General features: G+C 43.2%; 2 long non-coding RNA genes across 2 annotated transcripts; both read left to right on the forward strand.

Annotated features, from left to right (window-relative positions):
* The first annotated feature begins 263 nt into the window (after positions 1-263).
* LOC117502375 lies at positions 264-16,881 on the forward strand. Its single transcript, XR_004558281.1, has 3 exons — positions 264-273; positions 5,702-5,707; positions 16,833-16,881. It is a non-coding gene; the product is annotated as an uncharacterized LOC117502375 (long non-coding RNA).
* Positions 13,124-14,664, forward strand: LOC117502368. Its single transcript, XR_004558280.1, has 3 exons — positions 13,124-13,237; positions 13,420-13,426; positions 14,643-14,664. It is a non-coding gene; the product is annotated as an uncharacterized LOC117502368 (long non-coding RNA).
* Positions 16,882-17,130: the final 249 nt, after the last annotated feature.

The raw sequence follows: 17,130 nt of genomic DNA on the forward strand, positions 1-17,130 counted from the left end.
GTCTAACTCGGGTGAATATCTGTCATTTTGGGCAACTGGCCATGAACGTCGGGCCTCTGAAAATGCACACCGCCCTCCAACAGCATACTATTGTATTATTATTATCACTTTACCGGGGCGTTGCTAGGCCGGTATCGTAGATTTACATCAACGCTACCTGGCTATACCCTCCCGCTGTGCGTAAACAAATGATGTCATAACGCGCAGCCCAAGAACTGTCCACAGAGGGGAAAAAAAAAACTGTCCGCAGAGGAAAAGATGAAAAGGCGATAAGTATGTTTTGGTCCCAATATGGATATTCCGGATGATTTTCTCACGGATAGTACGACAATGAACAGCAGGTAAAGCAGCCAGGTTGATGAGGATGCACTGCCGAACTTGGAGAGCAGCGCGTGCGCCAGCCGACACACCAAAAGTTAAGTGAGCCAACTTTTTATGTACGCGTTACATGTTGTGTATTTCAGCAAAAAGTTATAATAATGCAAATAACATGCTGTTGTCGTGCGGTATGCATTTTCTGAGTCCCTCCATTCACGCCCAGTCACCCAAAATGACAGATATTCACCCGAGTTAGACGAGGGCGAACGTCGGGCCTCTGAAAATGCATACCGCCCTCCAAAAGCATGTTATTGTATTAATATTTACAGTGAGCAAAGACAGTATGAATTCTAGGTCAGTCATGCAGACATTTAACCTCTAGGGGCAGGTTTTGTCGATGAACACATCGCCAAACTCAATACAAATACATGTAATTTGGTCACTTTTCAAAGGGGTCACTTAGGGCCGCGCCATTCGCGGCTCTGTGGTGCATTCCTCTGCTTCTCTTTCCATGACAAAAACTCCTGTAACAGTGGAATGTGCCGAAAAAGTGCTGATGTCCACGTCTTCTTCCTAGTTCTGTGGTAGTCAGACGATGTCCCGGATCAACAAAGTCTTCACTTTGGAAATGATCTGGTTGTTTCAGCGCGGTTTCAGCCTGTCGATCGGCGCTCGGAACGCGCCGCGCTCTCAGACGCTGTGGGCGGTCTTTAAACCTGCTGGAGCACTCCTTAATCTGTGTAATCCCCATAAAATCATCCGTGAAAGCCATCTGAATGGTGTCCACCTGGAGGTCTCTTACAGTTTCTGGAAAAATTTGATGCAGCAAAGCTCCAAATCGTTCAGACATTTTATTCGCAATAAAAATCCGACGAGGGGGGTGGACCACTGCTCACACAAAGCCTGCTCACAGGCGAATGACGCAACCGACAGGCGTGAAAAAACTCACGCATGCGCATGAAGGTTCAAGATTGGCTGATGCTGAAGGTCCGTTACTTTTTGGACAGACCTCGTATATCCAAAGGTGAAGAATTTTGGATTGAGTGCATCTGCTTGATCACACCGACTACTGTGTCTCTCTGCCCAGGTCTCTGGCCTGAACACAGGCCGCTTCAGCTTTGGCTGACTGGCCATTCCAGCTCGGCCAAGCTCACTCTAAACAGTCACTGATAAAAGCTTCTCCAGGCAGGGTGAAGTCTGTCACTCATTCTGCTTTTTTCTCTTAATATTGTGGTTATGACTGGTAGACTGGGTGTTTCACTTTTTCCTGTCACAAATCCATGATGGTGATTGTTGTTCACCAGGCCCTTGAAAAGACAGATAGTGATGTAGAAATCTCCGCACCCCTCCCTCTGGGTGCTGTTGCTGCGTCCAATGCATTGAAACGTCAAAATGATCGACCGACGCATTCAATGTGTAAGGCCCTTCAGTCTTCCAGCAAATAATTGAATCTAAACGAATTTCATTGTATTTTCAGAGCTTCCCCTACCAAGTAACTGTCATGTTTTTCTTTTCACAAATATGGGAATGACAGTGAGTTTTATGTAAAGCAGGATTTCTGCAGACCTAGTGGCCGGCTATGGAGGGAGGTGCCCAGTAAGATTTCTTTTCATGGGGCCCAAAATCCCTGGCGGCACCCCTGCCTCCACTGTTCCTTCTTTACCATTGCACCACTTCCTCCTTTTGTCTTTGCCATGTGTTGTGTGATGTAAATGTGTTGTGTAAAATATTGGTCTGTCCCTGGTGAGTGTTAGCAGTACAGAGAGAGAGGCTGATAATCTTTAAACGGGGCGTCTTCTGGCATCTGCTTTATCTTTATGGTTCCCCGAACACCGACTGAAAATGCAGTCTGAGACAAACACACGTTTACTGAGCCTACCACACATTTCAATCAAGTCTCCACACAATACTGACATGAATTAGTTGATGTTTTTAAGCCTGAAATTGTACCTTCTGGAAATTAAAGACACAGAACAGCATGAGCACTGCTACTGTGCTCTAAAAAATGCTTGACGTGATGGAATACTTAAAGAGGTTATGTTGTGGGAAATATGCCTTTATGGAACTTAGTGGCAAACCGGGGTGGTGGTCCCTCTGTTTAAGAAGGGGGACCGGAGGGTTTGTTCCAACTATAGGGGGATCACACTCCTCAACCTCCCCGGTAAGGTCTATTCCAGAGTACTGGAGAGGTGTTCCGGGCACGTCCCATTGGGAGGAGGCCCTGGGGAAGAAGACTACATCTCTCGGCTGGCTTGGGAACGCCTTGGGGTTCCCCTGGAGGAGCTGGGGGAGGTGTGTGTGGATTGGGAGGTCTGGGCAGCTTTGCTTGAGCTGCTGCCCCCGCGACCCGACTCCAGATAAAGCTGAAGAAAATGGATGGATGGATGGATGGATGGAGGGAACTGAGTAACAACATTTGACTTTCATGATTTACATCCCCAAAAACCTGCAAGTATATATAACTGTGGACGTAGAAACTATTGTGTTATTTGCAAAATTTAAGATGGACACAACTGTAGATCTGTGATATATGTATATATGCAGAAGATCCATGGGTACCACTGACATTATGTAAAAAAAACAGTGGCTTTGGCGAGACTCAGATGAGGAGCATCACTTGCATTGTGAAAGACCACCAGCTGAGCATTTTGGCCATGTTGTGCATGATTCAGGACATAGGTGCCTCAGTGATGAGGACCAAAGTCGCTGAAAAAAAAATGTTTTTGTTTGAGTAACTTGTTTTTTGCTTTGTTGTTGCGGACTTCACAGTCTGAACCAACACTAAGTACATACAAGCACTGAACACAGCAGAAGTTGCAACAACAATACTAAATAGAAAGTCACTGTGTTGCCCTGGAATTAATATAAGTAATGAGTAGTCAACATTCAATACAAAAAACATGATTTTCACAATTGGAATAATAAAAGATGTGCTATTTACAAAGACTGGTGTAATAAAAAAAAAAAACAAATGAACATAGTGGTTGTATAGTGTACCAACTTTAGCTTGAAGTGGGGGTGGGCATTTGCACAAACTCAACCAAATATTACATTTGTCGGTCTGCCTCTGTGTCTGTGTATTCTCCCTATCCTTTCATTATGTTTTAAATGTGTTCCTTGTCAACTCATGTCTGGCCCTTTTTCCCCTCTGCAGCAAAAATAAATAAATCAATAAATAAAATTAAGTTGATGTTTTCAATATTAACCACATGGACAATAATTTATTTAACTTAAAAAAAAATTGCACAGTGTTATATTAAAGCAGAAAACTCTGGCACATATGGAAACCTCAAATGTTCCTGCCTGTTTAAATCCAGGTGACTCTACGGTTAGTCAGTTTGCTGCTCCTCCTTGTTAATATAAAAAAAACAAAACATAATTTTCCAGTCAGCGTCTCACTGACAAAGGTGAAACATCCAGTCTGTCGCTGTCATGAACTCAGTTTTCTCTCCGTTCTTGTCTAGAAGTGTTGTGTGTACCCACTGCATCCCACTCTCTCACACTCAAAATGGCAAACAAATGACCAGGCAGGAAAGCTCTCCATCTGATCTCCACTCAAAGTTTTGAACATGCAAAAAACTTTCCGACAAACTTTGCAGACATCAGCTGACAAGGAACTCATTTTGCTAATGGATAGAAGGACTTTTATCTGACAAAAACAAACATAATGTTTGAAGGAATCCAGGCACCATCCTAATGCCGCGTTCACACTGGGCGCGATGCGAGCAACAGCAGCGACAGGTTGCCATGTAATCCATATGGAAGGACACGTTTTGGCGCCAAGCCACGCAGTGCGACGCGATGTACGCGAATGAAGCGACGCGAGTGAAGCGATTTTGAGCGATAGGCGCGTTTGTGGCCCAGTATTGCATTGCGTCATGTCGCGTTGCCATCCTCCCCAAGTTGAAAAATCTGAACTTTTTCGTCTTGTCAGGCCGCGATGACCAATCAGGGACTGAATATGTAGTGACATGGAGATGTCTGGAGTTTGACTGAGGATGTGAACATGTCCTGTCTCTGGTAGCCAGCCTGTGAGCAGGACTTATGTCTCTTTTGTACTTTATTTCACAATTATGACAGAGTTTTTGGAGCGAGCTGCAGCCCCACAGCAGGGGGAGCGGGTTTTTTTTTTTCTTTCTTACGTGCGCGTGCAAGCGAATCGCCCATGGAGATTATTTTACTTATTAACTACACAGATGTATAATAAAACAAATGGTGACTGTTATGTGTCGACGCGGGTTGAGGAGCGGACCTGCGTCTGACAGAACCCAGCGCTAAAAATAACCAGAAAGCGGTTCCAAAAAAAAACAATTTATTTTGTACCCTCTTTGGTGCATAACAATGTGTACAAACTAAACAGCATCTTTCTGGTGGAGTGAAGGCTGGCACGCTCTCCAGCGCCCGTAAGGATCAAAGCCCGGCGCTCCTGGACCTACTACCACCGCCAAACACCCCCCCAGGTGGACACGACAAACTGACTCTCTGTGAAGCAAAGAAGAGGTGAGGTAAGTCAGCAGTTACAACAATATCTTTCAAAAGACACACGCTATCAGCAACACATTCAGGTCTGTATCTTTTTAACTTTATGCAAATGAGCAGCTTCTCACAACAGGTGGAGGATCACTTATCCGCATGCCACAGCAGTGAGAAGCAAGCTGCACAATTCTCATCACAATTCAAGTATACTGTGTAACAAAACACCAAGTTACTATCAACAATTAGTCAAACACTTAATCACCTTTGATGTGTGCTGACAGCATGTGTCCTCACCCTTCCTTGCTTCACGAGCTCGATGTGTCAAACCCAGGCGTGGTCCTCAGCGTCTCACGAACGAACATCACAAGGTCGAGTTCCCGGCAGTTCTGCTTGAATCACACATGCCTTAAATGCAGAACGCCATCCAATTATCTGCTTCAGCTGAAAGTCTTTAAGGTTGCATGTGAGCACCAGTCACAGGTGCTACACATGATGTCGATGAGGGTGAGGACTCTTCAGCCAGTACCTTCTCCACAGACAAATCAGTTTCCATGCCACCTGAAGAGCAAAGAAAAGAAAAGAACACCAAAATATCCAGCCACACCCCCCAACACACAACAGGTGACTGGTTTCTAAACACAATTATGACAGAGTTTTTGGGGGAAGAATGAGCAGCAGCCACACAACAGGGGGAGTGGAGTTTCTTTGTTTTTTTCTTTTTTGTACATACGCACGAGTGAATCGTCCATGAAGATTATTTTACTTGTTAACTACACAGATGTATAATAAAACAAATGGTGAGTGGTTTCTAAACACAGTTATGACAGAGTTTTTGGGGGAAGAGCGAGCAGCAGCCCCACAACAGGGGGAGCGGAGTTTCTTTTTTTATTGTACGTGCGCGCGTGAGCGAATCGTCCATGTAGATTATTTTACTTATTAACTACACAGATGTATAATAAAACAAATGGTGACTGGTTTCTAAATACAATTATGACAGAGTTTTTTGGGGAAGAGCGAGCAGCAGCCCAACAGCAGGGGAGCGGAGGTTTTTTTTTTTTAATTGTTTACATGTGCACATGTGAACGGGACAGGAGGTCCTCAAACTGGGTCCTGCAGAGGCGGAAGGACCGCTGAAAGCGGCCATCAGCCAGACTCAGCTCCTGCAGCAAATAATGATACTCCCCGAATTTGGAGCTTTCCACAACAATTCGCTCCATGTGATCAAGGTCCGTCATGTTAATTTGACTGACAACCGGAGCCAGCAGGGGAATGGAAGCTCCTCCTATTTCATGATGCACTGGGGCGAATTTTTGCAGTGAAAGCAGAGCAACACACCGGGTGATGGTGGCGCATCCGCCGCCACCCGACCGAATAGAATTTGTGGCGTCTGGTCGCACCCGGTGTGAATGTGGCATTATAGTGAAGCATGGTGGTGGCAGCATCATGCTGTGGGGATGTTTTTCAGCGGCAGGAACTGGGAGACTAGTCAGGATTGAGGGAAAGATGAATGCAGCAATGTACAGAGACATCCTAGATGAAAACCTGCTCCAGAGCGCTCTTGACCTTGGACTGGGGTGACGGTTCATCTTTCAGCAGGACAATGACCCTAAGCACACAGCTAAAATATCAAAGGAGTGACTTCAGAACAACTCTGTGAATGTCCTTTAGTGGCCCAGCCAGAGCCCAAACCTGAATCCGATTGAACATCTCTGGCAGAGCTCTCAAGTGTCACTCATTTGGAGTTAGACTCACGTTTAAAAATGGTCCTGTCAGTTCTCACTCACTCGGCATGAGACTCAATATGTTGTCACGCTCTCATGCTAATGCATGACGTTCCACCCAAATGACCTGCAAGACAAGATTTGGTGGAAAAACACTCCTTGAGCGTATTTCAACTTGAGAGCTCTGATCTCTGGAGAGATCTGAAAATAGCTGTGCACCAATGCTCCTCATCCAACCTGCTGGAGCTTGAGAGGTGCTGCAAAGAGGAATGAGCAAAACCGCCCAAAGATAGGTGTGCCAAGCTTGTGGCATCATATTCAAGAGGACGTGAGGCTGTAATTCCTGTCAAAGGTGCATCAACAAAGTACTGAGGAAAGGGTGTGAATACTTATGTACATGTGATTTCTTAGTTTTTTATTTTTAATAAATTTGCAAAAAATTCAAAAAACCTTTTTTCATGTTGTCACTATGGGGCATTGTGAGTAGAGGCAAGCAATTAATTTGATCCATTTTGGAATAAAGCTGTGTTTGTTATGTTACAGCTGTTAAATGGTATTTAACAGCTGTAACATAATAAAATGTGGAAAAAGAGAAGCGCTGTGAATACTTTCCGGATGCACCGCAGATGGATTGGGAAGGAGTGCTAAAAAAGGCAAGGAGAAGCTGAGTTTGCCACCAGGGGGCCCAAGGGCTGGCGGACACCTGAGTCACACCTCCATTGTGAGTGTGTATGTGTGTGTCATTCTGTCTGATTCTGTGATTAATGAAGATGTGTCAGTATGGTAATCCTTGCTAATAAGCACCAGCAGTGCAGCCCTCAACCATGTGTGCACGCTGTACGTATATCTGTGTGAGTGCATGTGAGCTTATCAGCCTGTGTGGGCACGACCATGGAAATGGATTTGCATAGCTTCAGCCCTGTAACTTTTTTTCAGCAGGTACAAAGGAGATCACGCGTGACAGAGAACCTCCAGTAATATCCTTACAAGCAGCTTCCATCTGACCAACCAATGTCATTCCATATAAGTATGCCCAGATGTTGATAGTGGAATGGCTCTTTAATTACCATTTAAACAGCAAGGGCTGTGCACGCGTGTGTGTGATGTTGACAGTGAAACTACTGTTTAATTGCCATTTAAACTGCAAGAGCTGAGTGGATCATTTAAAGACAGAAGAGCTCAAGCCAGCTAAATGAGGAAAACAACACCATTACAGCCACACGCATACCCAATCATGAAGCCACATAGGATGCAACACTATTAAGGGCTAATGAGTTATACTCCTGTGCTGCATGTCTTTTTAAGGACTTTTGTATATTTAGATCCTCATACTTAAATACCTTTTTATTGAAAATGGACATAAAACGTATATGCATGTACAGTATGTATCTAACCCCCCCCCCTTACACAGGGATGAAGTCCCTTTTTCATCCCTTGTGCAACCAGAACATCTGGGAGGATGCCACAGGATACTCAAGGAAGGCAAAGTACATGCCTAGGTCATACAAGGCACGCTCAGTGGAAGCACTCATAATGCAACAGTCACCATGACTTTTTGAGCATGTTTAAAACAAACACAGAAGGGACACAGACACTGGAGAATGCTCAAAGGAGGCACAGACGAGGCACAAGGGAGGTAAGGACTGTTACATTTGAGCCCAACTCAACCAAGTGAGGACCCAAAATTGTTGGGAGCTGTGGTGGAAAGCAGGATAACACTTTATTATACAGAAATTAGGACAAAATTTGGAAATGTGCAATGAGACACTGTAGGCAGGAGACACTGACTGGACCAGAATGAGTGAAGTAGCTGGGAACCAGGACCAAGTGGCCATTTACAGAACTGACTTGAAACAGAAATGCTGAGAAAAAACTGACAAACAGAGAGAGGACAGAACAGAGTCAAAAACTGCAAGTTATAAAACTATCTTGGCAGATAGTAAGGCCAGGTACCACTGAGATGAACACTGAGTTTTTGGTGAAGGTGGGTTGATTGATGACAGGTGAGTTAATCAGCTCCATGATGCAGCACCTGGAGGAAACAGAAAGGGAGGGGAAGGAGAGCAGAGCAAAAACCTAAGTTGGTTCCACTCCTCCAGCCAAGGCAAAGGAGTCGGTATTGGGTTATTTGGTCATGTGACTTTTAGTCAGGATTCTGACATTCTGATTTGGGCTTTTTTTCCATCAGAATTTTTTCAGAAACAGAGACTGGCAGCTGGAAACCATTAGAAAAATTTATTTGGCTTTCGGTGAAAATGTTACGGGCTTGGTAGAGAATAAGGAGTGTTACTGTCGCTTTAAGGACAGCCCCCAGTGGCTGTGGGGCGCACCGCGCTCCGAAGCCGCCATCGACAGGCTGAATGACCATTTCATTTCTAAACGGAAGGCTGTCTGGATCCGTGACCATCGTGTGACATTTTTTCTGGTTACCACAAGAGCTGGACATCAACCATTTTCCGGCAGATTTCACTTTTAACAAGAGATTTTGTCATGGAAAGCCGAGCGGAGGCTTCGCACGTCACGATGGATTCGCTACTGGAGCGAGACAAAACCACCTCCGTTTTGGTCTCACAGGACGGCTTTGAGATGGCGTTCAGACAGCTGTCGGTGGTTTTTCCATCGAGTGATTATCCGAGAAATTGTGGATGTGCCTGGACATGCCAGAACATGTCCCGTGAGGCTTCATCACGGCCTAGCTGTGCGCCATGCGGCACCGCCGCGACGCGCGAAACCACCGACAGCTGTCTGAACGCCATCTCAAAGCCATCCTGTGAGACCAAAACGGAGGTGGTTTTGTCTCGCTCCAGTAGCGAATCCATTGTGATGCGCTAAGCCTCCGCTCGGCTTTCCATGACAAAATCTCTTGTTAAAAGCGAAATCTGCCGGAAAATGGTTGATGTCCAGCTCTTGTGATAACCAGAGAAATGGCACACAATGGTCACGGATCCAGACAGCCATCCGTTTAGAAATGAAATGGTCGTTCAGCCTGTCGATGGCGGCTTCGGAGCGCGGCGCGCCCCACAGCCGCTGGGGGCCGTCCTTAAAGCGACAGTAACACTCCTTATTCTCTACCAAGCCCGTAACATTTTCACCAAAAGCCAGATAAATTTTTCTAATGGTTTGCAGCTGCCAGTCTCTAACAGTTTCTGAAAAAAGTCTGATGGAAAAAAAGCCCAAATCATTCCGCCATTTCCTGACAATGAAAATCCGACGAGGGGGCTGGACCACTCCTCACTCAAAGCCTGCTCACAGGCGAATGACGCAACCGGCAGGCGTGGAAAAACTCACGCATGCGCACGAGGGTTCACGCTTGTCTGACGCAATCACACGTGATTCAAATCCATATGGTTTTTGAAAAAAATAATAAGGTCGGATACTTTTCTAATAGACCTCGTATTTCGTGATGTTGTCAAAAATTCTATTGTCACTTAGCACCAGTATCATACTGCGACATGATCACCCATTTAGACATCATCATATTATTTTGAGTAGTTACAATTATCTTTTGAAATATGTATAAACAGCTTTTGTCAAGAGTCGGATGTACAGTCTTAAAAGGACATAATTAATTGTCAACTGTTTATCTGTCCATAATTGAGGTGAAGTGAAGGGTGGGTGAGTAATGTGCCAAAGTACAATTATGTATGACAAGAATTTTTATTAAGTCTACAGCATTTATTTTTCTTTCTTATCTCATTTAATATTTTTTTAGTTATTGTCTACACAAACTGGCTAGGATGGCCTAACTCCCCCATTCATCTGTATTCCTGATACTTCCATAGATTCCTTACAAAAAGCTAGTTAAATAATTACAGCGTAACAGTGAGAATGATTACAGTGATCATATTTGTGACAGTCACACTGAGAGTATTGTGATAATGATATTAATGATGGATTTTAGCAGTATACATCCATGTGTATGTGAGCTTCTGTAGCAGATCACTGGGAGATGTCTCACCTCACACTGGGTCCCTCAGCCCGATGCCATCTGTTCTACCAACACATGCAGACACACAAAGCATGCACATACAAGCAGCCCTCAATGCATACACACATTCTTATGCATAAACATGTGCACTATGTACACACAAACGAATGTCCACACAAATAAGTGTCATGTGAGCACACATACGAGCATTCACACACACCACTGGACAATACATAATCCTACCCAGAATGCTCAGTTCTGAGAGTTCAGCCAAAGGGAAACCGGCATGCTATCAGTCGACCGGACATACATGAGATCAGGGACCAACTAGACTGTGTACACTGGTGTCTGCGAGTATGAATGAGTCTGTTCGTGTACAGAGTATTTCTCATAACCAACCAAGACCCAGAAATCATGACACACAAATACAAGAAAGTATGGCCACACATGGCAACAAAAAGGAACACTAAAATATAGAGAACATAACTAAAAGGTCAATGAACATAATATAAACAGGTAGATATTAATTGATTGATTGATTGGTTTGTAATCATTTGCATCAAAATGGTGATAATTTTTACATACACTCAACAAAAATATAAACGCAACACTTTTGGTTTTGCTCCCATTTTGTATGAGATGAACTCAAAGATCTAAAACTTTTTCCACATACACAATATCACCATTTCCCTCAAATATTGTTCACAAACCAGTCTAAATATGTGATAGTGAGCACTTCTCCTTTGCTGAGATAATCCATCCCACCTCACAGGTGTGCCATATCAAGATGCTGATTAGACACCATGATTAGTGCACAGGTGTGCCTTAGACTGCCCACAATAAAAGTCCACTCTGAAAGGTGCAGTTTTATCACACAGCACAATGCCACAGATGTTGCAAGATTTGAGGGAGCGTGCAATTGGCATGCTGACAGCAGGAATGTCAACCAGAGCTGTTGCTCGTGTATTGAATGTTCATTTCTCTACCATAAGCCGTCTCCAAAGGCGTTTCAGAGAATTTGGCAGTACATCCAACCAGCCTCACAACCACAGACCACGTGTAACCACACCAGCCCAGGACCTCCACATCCAGCATGTTCACCTCCAAGATCATCTGAGACCAGCCACTCGGACAGCTGCTGAAACAATCGGTTTGCATAACCAAAGAATTTCTGCACAAACTGTCAGAAACCATCTCAGGGAAGCTCATCTGCATGCTCGTCATCCTCATCGGGGTCTCGACCTGACTCCAGTTCGTCGTCGCAACCGGCTTGAGTGGGCAAATGCTCACATCTGCTGGTGTTTGGCACGTTGGAGAGGTGTTCTCTTCACGGATGAATCCCGGTTCACACTGTTCAGGGCAGATGGCAGACAGCGTGTGTGGCGTCGTGTGGGTGAGCGGTTTTCTGATGTCAATGTCGTGGATCGAGTGGCCCATGGTGGCGGTGGGGTTATGGTATGGGCAGGCGTCTGTTATGGACGAAGAACACAGGTGCATTTTATTGATGGCATTTTGAATGCACAGAGATACCGTGACGAGATCCTGAGGCCCACTGTTGTGCCATACATCCAAGAACATCACCTCATGTTGCAGCAGGATAATGCACGGCCCCATGTTGCAAGGATGTGTACACAATTCTTGGAAGCTGAAAATGTCTCAGTTCTTGCATGGCCGGCATACTCACCGGACATGTCACCCATTGAGCATGTTTGGGATGCTCTGGACTGGCGTATACGACAGCGTGTACCAGTTCCTGCCAATATCCAGCAACTTTGCACAGCCATTGAAGAGGAGTGGACCAACATTCCACAGGCCACAATTGACAACTTGATCAACTCTATGCGAAGGAGATGTGTTGCACTGCATGAGGCAAATGATGGTCACACCAGATACTGACTGGTATCCCCCCCCCAATAAAACAAAACTGCACCTTTCAGAGTGGCCTTTTATTGTGGGACAGTCTAAGGCACACCTGTGCACTAATCATGGTGTCTAATCAGCATCTTGATATGGCACACCTGTGAGGTGGGATGGATTATCTCAGCAAAGGAGAAGTGCTCACTATCACAGATTTAGACTGGTTTGTGAACAATATTTGAGGGAAATGGTGATATTGTGTATGTGGAAAAAGTTTTAGATCTTTGAGTTCATCTTATACAAAATGGGAGCAAAACCAAAAGTGTTGCGTTTATATTTTTGTTGAGTGTACTAATTAAAATTATGACTCATACAGTAGCCCTATTTTTTAAAAGACATATGTTATTTATAACATCTTAAACTGTACTGTATAAATAAAAGTATTACCATGCTATAATGTTTGTATCTTACGTTACAGTTAGTTCCCTGTTCTTTCTGTAAAGCTAACCTTTGCTTGTTACGTTAGCCTGCAATGCTTATTTTCTCTTCTCAGACTGTAAAGACAAAGGTATTGTGTCATTTAAATGATTACAATAGATACACATACAGTAGCAAGAGAAGTAGGTAAGCGTGCTAATAAAATAACAATGATCTTCATGCATGCTTACTGCTAACATCCAAAATAGAAGATCTCCTGGTCAAGTCAACTCAAGGCCCATTTCTTCTACATTTTCAGCAATGTCAAAGATGGCATTGGGCATAAAACTACTAATAATAATACTACATATAATAATAATAATAATAATTAGAATAATAATTTTAATAAAATTTTTAGAGAATTTAAATGTTAGAAAAATGTAAGAAAGAATTTAATACTTCCATTTATAAACAATGTAGATTAGAAATTGCAAGTTTTAATGTTACACTGCTGTCAACAGTTCGACGCTATCAAAGTACCCGTCCTTCGGACGGTGAAGAAAGAGTGTACTAATCGTGAGTCACTGACCCAAGAAAGTGCACAGCAGTATACTGAGACAACGTATTAGCTTCCAAAAGAAAGCTTTCAAAGCGTTTTGAAGTAGAAGCTATAACAGACACACTGAGCCCTTATTTAAGAAGGTTAAATGTTGGGAAAGTGTAGTGACACGGACCCACAACAGGGGGCGCAAATGAACGGTCAATAGATGAGCCAAAAAGTAACAATTTAATGTTGTGAATGTGCACAACGAACATACAGACAATCACAGAATATCATTACAGTCAATACACAGAGGTGACGTGTGGGCAGGCTCGAGGATAGAAGACGTCTGTCCTAAGAAGAGCCGGAACCACACGATTTCCGCCGCCCCAGAACCTGGTGAATACTGGAGCCGCCAAGTCCCGAATTCCCAGGTGATCACCGTCCCCGACTGTCGGATCTGGTACTGCTGGCGAAGAACAAAGACAGTCAAGTGTGGGTGTGTGTACACCCAGTAACAACAACGGTGGGAATGCCACCTCCACCTCTCATTCAATATGTTGCAGCGGTCTCAGCTGAAAAGGAGCGCCGTCTTGCACAGCCTCCTCACAAACGACCGGTTCTCCTGCAAATTCTCACAATAACAGAGTTACAAATCTCACAAAAAGGCTGAGAGTATTACCTCCTATGAAGTATGATATCTCGGCAACGAGGTGGAGATGACGTCTGGTCTTTATGGAGTGAGATGATGTTGAGTAGATGGGTGACAGCTGTCACCCCCGGCTGTGTCCATGGCGGCAGCGCCCTCTCGTGCCTGAAGCCCGCACTTCAGGCAGGGCGCCCTCTGGTGGTGGGCCAGCAGTACCTCCTCTTCTGGCGGCCCACACAACATTAAACTTAAATTTTTTTTAAGTCCTAATAATTATGAAATGACTGTAGTGTAATGAAAATGGATGTAACTTTTAATTTTTTCTGATTATGTTATGATGTCCTGTAGCATCCGAACCATAATAGCTGGCGCAAATGTGATGGCAGATTTGGAATCTGTGGATGTTTTTGCCCTAGAAAACATCTTTAGATAATTTTCAATTACCTACCTTGATGAAATGCGGACAAAAAAAAAAAAAGCAGTGCTCAGTGAGTGGACAGATTCATACTTGCTTGGCGACAGCGCCATCTGGTGGACAATGGTGGTATATCACAGATCGGCAATTCTAATTAACCACAAAATGCGGGCAATTAAGGGGATTTGTGAAAGAGACATGATGTGTGTCCGTAACTACAGAGCATATGGGAAGATCGAGAGCGTAGAGATGATGTGACAGGTGAGCAGATCCAGAGAACATTGTGGACAAAAAATGGGACCTCCACTCTTAGCATATAGATGAGGTCAAGAAAGATGTCTTTATTTTATTTTTTATGAAACAAGTATTTATGTACATTGAAGTCAAGAAAGGGTGACTATAAAGAGAGTATTGGCAAAATGGGTTATCATTTTCAAAACAGGTAAAACGGGTTATCATTTTCATGTTGGGGTGGCACGGGGGTGTTGTTGGCAGCTGCTGAAAGTAACTAATAACTAGTAACTAGTAATCTAACTTGGTTACTTTTAAAATTGAGTAATCAGTAATTGGATTATTTTTTTTCAAAGTAACTGGGGCAACACTGCACTACATATTAAGGTGCACAAGAATCTTCCCATTGAAAGTTATGACTACCGTACTTTCAGGACAGTAACTCGCTTCGGAGTATTTGTCACATCGCTTCAAAACTCCATCATGCAGAGGGGGAAAACATATTCAAAGTTCTTTATTAGTCGTCTCCTTTCGGAGAAATTTAGTTTGGTGCATGAGGGGGCTCACCTGCACAGACAATAAAAACAGGACCAGCCTTTACACAATAAAAGCCACAGAAATAAATATCACCGACAATAAAATAACATAAATAACCAAAAATAACCTTAAAAATCGCTGTAATCAACCCACTATATACTACTAAAACCACACAGCCATTTACTACTATTCAACTGAAAAATGTGCAAAATTTATCCTATGACATAAGTACAATTTAAGCTTGTTCATTAATAAGCTTAATAGACAATGGAACAAATGAGTGTTTGTACCAATTACATTTGGACAAAGGAACACAATATCTCTTTCCCGAGTTTAACAAGTTTAATATTGAAGTTGCACTGGTTCATAAGTTGCATTTATTTTTAAAACATGATGGTATTGCTTCATGCAACAAGATGCAAAATTAATGTAATTGGTGCATTACTGCTTTATAATTCAAACATGTTAGTAGAACATGTCAGTTAGTAGAACATAATGGGCTAAGAAATGTTATTGTACGAGGCACAGAAAACATGAGTAACTGTACCTCACTGAATGTAATTAAACATTTGAAAACTTCCATACATTTTATAAACATAGACAGCTTTACCTTAGCCTCGTTGTCCTTCTTGTTACTGTTCTGGTTGTCCCACAAAGTGCAAACAAATGTGGTGGCCCTTACTTGGCCGCCTATTGAAAAATCAAGTGGATAGTATGCTTTTTCAAAAGAGTAATGTTTAAGAAGTATTTGTGCCAAATCTGGTGCTTGTATCACCATTTGAAAGATTGTTTCAGTTAAATCACAGTCCAGCAAAACAAGCAAAAGAAAAAGGGCGCTCAGACAGAAGTGCTGACTCATTGTTTGGGTCTGTAGTCACCTTTGATGCTACCAGAAGTGATTGTGGTGTACAGGAGACAATACTGGAAGTTATCGGTTATCTGTAGCTTCTGAAAAATGTTTGGGTAGTTTGTCAGTTTGGCTTTATAAAAGATAACTTTTCAGTTAGCTCATTATCTGTTATCGAAGCTAATTTTTTGGTTAGCTATGCCCACCACTGAATGAGACAAACTGGTTCTAGTACAGTTCTGGCTGTTTTATATGACAAACCAAAATTGTAATTAAACTGGGAGTTACAAAAATAAAGCTACAGGGCCACCCAAATTTCACCAAAATTTAGGTTTGAATGAAATCCTAGCATTATAATGTTGGTTTATTTTTTAAACATTTTGTCAAATTACAGCTCATTTTAATGAAGAGAACATATTTATGTGGGGGGAATTCCATAACGAATATTTTATTCACCTTTTAATGCCGTCTGCAGGAAGGCGTTAGTGCGCTCATGGATGAACTTTTGAAAAGGCCGGATGTAGGACGTAGCATGCGCGCTGGTGTCCGTGAGGGGTCTTGTAAATCATTTCATAGGTGTTATCTCGTTAAAAGTGTTTTTAGTTTTAGAAGTGTTCATTTCTCTGTAGTGTTTACATAACATATGACACATACAGACTGTCCCCAAAAAACTGCAAAAAATAAAGCCATACAAAATCTATAGCTACAGTCAGGCCTATATCACTTCTGCCACCATTTTGGATCGCCGCTCAAAACAAACTGTATGCACACTCAAAACCATTGTTGATATAGTCGTCTTTACCACTGTTTATTCACAAAGGCCTGTCGATTTGGTGATGCCAAATGGTGTATAAGTATGTGGAGAGCTTTGATAGGTCTGCAAAAGTTGCTGCAGTTAAAGTTGCTGCGGTTAAAAAGTTCGTAGTTGGATCTCGGAATCGAGCTGATGGTCCGCCATGAGGCCAGCTGCTGTCTGTGCTAGCCCCTGCCTCTCGGCGCCCCCTCGATGCTCTTAGCTGAGTGTCCCACGGGGTCCAAAGTGTTTACTTTTAAAACATTAGAGTGTTCAAAGCAGACCTGGTTGCCTGAATAAACCAGCTAGGAATAATGGAATAGGGCTCTGGTTCTATTATATGGGTTTTCTTTCTCTGAACTGGGGCCATGATTAAGAGGGATGGCTGGGGGCATTCGTA

Source organism: Thalassophryne amazonica, chromosome 2 (assembly GCF_902500255.1).
Source record: "Thalassophryne amazonica chromosome 2, fThaAma1.1, whole genome shotgun sequence".
Lineage (NCBI taxonomy): Eukaryota > Metazoa > Chordata > Actinopteri > Batrachoidiformes > Batrachoididae > Thalassophryne > Thalassophryne amazonica.